Below are 5,000 nucleotides of genomic sequence, written 5' to 3'. Positions count from 1 at the left end.
TTGGCCGGGCCAAGCCCGCAACCGCAGCTTCTGCTGGCACCACCCCAGGGAGCCGTTGCCCGATTCAGGGACTTGGTCTGGGGTCTAGGGCAGCATCCGCCGCGTGCACGGGCTGGAGCTCGGCTCCCTTTTTTTGCATGCAAGCCAACCGATCGAGGCCATGGGCGCCTGCCGGTCACCGGAGCAACCAGTCGCCGGACAAAAATCGCCGGAAGGCATGCACGCCCTGTATTTCGTTCGAGGGACGTTGGCCGGGGTGCACGCAATGGGAGGCCCATCGCGCACACCTACTCCCCCCGTGGGGGGGGGAGAGGGGGTGCCGGACCACCACCCCCTAAAGAGCATTAGAGATTTTACAGATATGCTACCAGTAGACGTTAAAATGTCTGAAACGGGGACACTTTTTCCAAACAAGCAAATCCCACACCGAGGGTGCGCAGGTGCCGATGGTGGTCGAGGCATGTGCCCGCAACAAGGGCCAACGTGAGCCGATGGTGGTCGAGGCAACCGCCCGCACCAGCTCGAGGCATGTGCCCACACCAAGGCCCGGCATGTATCGATGGTGTTCGACGTAGGGGCCATCTTCTGCTGATGGTGGTCGAGGCAAGAGCCCGCACCAAGGGCCAGCGTGTGCCCATGGTGCTCGAGGCAACCGTCCGCACCAGGGCCCAGCGTGTGCCGATGGTGGTCGAGGCAACCGCCCGCACCAGGGCCCAGCGTGTGCCGATGGTGCTCGAGGCAACCGCCCGCACCAAGGGCCGGCTTGTGCCGATGGTGTTCGAGGCAACCGCCCGCACCAGGGCCCAGCGTGTGCCGATGGTGGTCGAGGCAACCGCCAGCACCAGGGCCCAGCGTGTGCCGATGGTGGTCGAGGCAACCGCCCGCACCAAGGCCGAGCGTGTGCCGATGGTGGTCGAGGCAAGCGCCCGCACCAGGGCCCAGCGTGTGCCGATGGTGGTCGAGGCAAGCGCCCTCACCAAGGCCGAGCGTGTGCCGGTGGTGGTCGAGGCAACCGCCCGCACCAGGGCCCAGCGTGTGCCGATGGTGGTCGAGGCAAGCGCCCGCACCAAGGCCGAGCGTGTGCCGATGGTGGTCGAGGCAAGCGCCCGCACCAGGGCCCAGCGTGTGCCGATGGTGGTCGAGGCAAGCGCCCTCACCAAGGCCGAGCGTGTGCCGATGGTGGTCGAGGCAACCGCCCGCACCAAGGGCCGGCGTGTGCCGATGGTGTTCGAGGCAACCGCCCGCACCAGGGCCCAGCGTGTGCCGATGGTGGTCGAGCCAGGAGCCCGCACCAAGGGCCGGCTTGTGCCGATGGTGTTCGGGGCAACCGCCCGCACCAGGGCCCTGCGTGTGCCGATGGTGCTGGGGGCAACCGCCCGCACCAGGGCCCAGCGTGTGCCGATGGTGCTGGGGGCAAGCGCCCGCACCAGGGCCCAGCGTGTGCCGATGGTGCTGGGGGTAACCGCCCGGACCAGGGCCCAACGTGTGCCGATGGTGGTCGAGGGAACCGCCCGCACCAGGGCCCAGCGTGTGCCGATGGTGCTGGGGGCAAGCGCCCGCCCCAGGGCCCAGCGTGTGCCGATGGTGCTGGGGGCAAGCGCCCGCCCCAGGGCCCAGCGTGTGCCGATGGTGCTGGGGGCAAGCGCCCGCCCCAGGGCCCAGCGTGTGCCGATGGTTATCGGGGCAACCGGCCGCACCAGGGCCCAGGGTCTGCCGATGGTGCTCGAGGCAACCGCCCGCACCAAGGCTCAGCATGTGCCGATTGTGATCGAGGCAACAACCCACACCAGGGCCCAGCTTGTGCCGATGGCGGTCGAGGCAAGTGCCCGTACCGAAGGGCAGCCTATGCCGATGATGGTCGATGCATGTGCCATCACCATGCGCCATCATGTGCCATTGATGGTCGAGGCCTTGGCCGAAGTTCGATTTTGAGCCACGGTGCCCATGCTTGGCTCCAGCATGTGCTGGTGCCGCATTTTTTTCACTCGGGACAGCATCGCCGGAGCATCGCCGGAGTACCGCCGGAGAACCTGACCGGCGGCATTGGGGTTCCGGCGATTGGGAGGGGGGCCGGGGGGGTGTGCGCACATGATGTGCGATGGGTGCTGGTACTTGGCCTTGTGTTGGCCCCCTATCCCTCATCAAACCTCTGAGAATTCACACCCCCTTAAAGAGCATTTGAGATTTTACAGGTTTGCTACCAGTAGCCGTTAAAGTGTCTGAAATGGGGACACTTTTTTCAAACGGTCACAAAATCTTCTCTACTTCGAGTTTTTAGCTGAATTTTTTTGTGCATGCCAACAAAAATAGAAGGATCATGCCTACAAAATTTGGGGCCAAAAATCCTTATAAAAAAATTTTAAAAAATCCCGAACCGCAAAAAGTTTCGAAAATCATGAAAAATAGAAAACGAGTCATCTTCCAACGAAACTTCACGTGAAGGCTTAGGGGACCATTGTATGAATTTACAAGCCATAAAAATGGCATTGGCACGGCAGAAATTTGAAGATGTGCCTAAACCCACCAGGGCCCAGCGTGTGCCGATGGTGCTCGAGGCAACCGCCCGCATCAGGGCCCAGCGTGTGCCGATGGTGCTCGAGGCAAGCGCCCGCACCAGGGCCCAGCGTGTGCCGACGGTGGTCGAGGCAACCGCCCGCACCAGGGCCGATAGTGTGCCAATGGTGCTCGAGGCAACCTGTCGCACCAGGGCCCAGCGTGTGCCGATGGTGATCGAGGCAACCTGCCGCACCAGGGCCCAGCGTGTGCCGATGCTGGTCGAGGCAAGCGCCCGCACCAGCGCCCAGCGTGTGCCGATGGCGCTCGAGGCAACCGACCGCACCAGGGCCCAGCGTGTGCCGATGGTGCTCGAGGCAACCTGCCGCACCAGGGCCCAGCGTGTGCCGATGGCGCTCGAGGCAAGCTCCCGCACCAGGGCCCAGCGTGTGCCGATGGTGCTCGAGGCAACCTGCCGCACCAGGGCCCAGCGTGTGCGGATGGTGCTCGAGGCAAGCGCCCGCACCAGGGCCCAGCGTGTGCCGATGGTGGTCGAGGCAACCGCCCGCACCAGGGCCCAGCGTGTGCCGATGGTGGTCGAGGCAACCTGCCGCACCAGGGCCCAGCGTGTGCCGATGGTGCTCGAGGCAACCGACCGCACCAGGGCCGAGCGTGTGCCGATGGTGGTCGAGGCAAGCGCCCGCACCAGGGCCCAGCGTGTGCCGATGGTGGTCGAGGCAACCTGCCGCACCAGGGCCCAGCGTGTGCCGATGGTGCTCGAGGCAACCGACCGCACCAGGGCCGAGCGTGTGCCGATGGTGCTCGAGGCAAGCGCCCGCACCAGGGCCCAGCGTGTGCCGATGGTGGTCGAGGCAACCTGCCGCACCAGGGCCCAGCGTGTGCCGATGGTGGTCGAGGCAAGCGCCCGCACCGGGGCCCAGCGTGTGCCGATGGTGGTCGAGGCAACCGCCCGCACCGGGGCCCAGCGTGTGCCGATGGTGGTCGAGGCAACCGCCCGCACCAGGGCCCAGCGTGTGCCGATGGTGGTCGAGGCAACCTGCCGCACCAGGGCCCAGCGTGTGCCGATGGTGCTCGAGGCAACCGACCGCACCAGGGCGGAGCGTGTGCCGATGGTGGTCGAGGCAACCGCCCGCACCAGGGCCCAGCGTGTGCCGATGGTGGTCGAGGCTGCCGATGGTGGTCGAGGCAACCTGCCGCACCAGGGCCCAGCGTGTGCCGATGGTGGTCGAGGCAACCGACCGCACCAGGGCCGAGCGTGTGCCGATGGTGCTCGAGGCAAGCTGCCGCACCAGGGCCCAGCGTGTGCCGATGGTGGTCGAGGCAACCGCCCGCACCAGGGCCCAGCGTGTGCCGATGGTGCTCGAGGCAACCTGCCGCACCAGGGCGGAGCGTGTGCCGATGGTGGTCGAGGCAAGCGCCCGCACCAGGGCCCAGCGTGTGCCGATGGTGGTCGAGGCAACCGACCGCACCAGGGCCCAGCGTGTGCCGATGTTGCTCGAGGCAACCTGCCGCACCAGGGCCCAGCGTGTGCCGATGGTGGTCGAGGCAAGCGCCCGCACCAGGGCCCAGCGTGTGCCGATGGTGGTCGAGGCAAGCGCCCGCACCAGGGCCCAGCGTGTGCCGATGGTGCTCGAGGCAACCGACCGCACCAGGGCCCAGCGTGTGCCGATGGTGGTCGAGGCAAGCGCCCGTACCAGGGCCCAGCGTGTGCCGATGGTGATCGAGGCAAGCGCCCGCACCAGGGCCCAGCGTGTGCCGATGGCAGTGCCCAGCGTGTGCCGATGGTGGTCGAGGCAAGCGCCCGCACCAGGGCCCAGCTTTTGCCGATGGTGATCGAGGCAACCGGCCGCTCGAGGGCGCAGCGTGTGCCGATGGTTATCGGGGCAACCGGCCGCACCAGGGCCCAGGGTCTGCCGATGGTGCTCGAGGCAACCGCCCGCACCAAGGCTCAGCATGTGCCGCTGGTGATCGAGGCAACGACCCACACCAGGGCCCAGCTTGTGCCGATGGCGGTCGAGGCAAGTGCCCGTACCGAAGGGCAGCCTATGCCGATGATGGTCGATGCATGTGCCATCACCATGCGTCATCATGTGCCATTGATGGTCGAGGCCTTGGCCGAAGTTCGATTTTGAGCCACGGTGCCCATGCTTGGCTCCAGCATGTGCTGGTGCCGCATTTTTTTCACTCGGGACAGCATCGCCGGAGCATCGCCGGAGTACCGCCGGAGAACCTGACCGGCGGCATTGGGGTTCCGGCGATTGGGAGGGGGGCCGGGGGGGTGTGCGCACATGACGTGCGATGGGTGCTGGTACTTGGCCCTTGTGTTGGCCCCCTATCCCTCATCAAACCTCTGAGAACTCACACCCCCTTAAAGAGCGTTTGAGATTTTACAGGTTTGCTGCCAGTAGCCGTTAAAGTGTCTGAAATGGGGACACTTTTTTCAAACGGTCACGAAATCTTCTCCGGTTCGAGTTTTTAGCTGAATT

The sequence above is a fragment of the Durio zibethinus genome, unplaced genomic scaffold, assembly GCF_047325235.1.
Source record: "Durio zibethinus cultivar Kanyao isolate XHJ-2024 unplaced genomic scaffold, ASM4732523v1 HiC_scaffold_394, whole genome shotgun sequence".
Lineage (NCBI taxonomy): Eukaryota > Viridiplantae > Streptophyta > Magnoliopsida > Malvales > Malvaceae > Durio > Durio zibethinus.
This window is presented reverse-complemented; position numbering follows the sequence as displayed.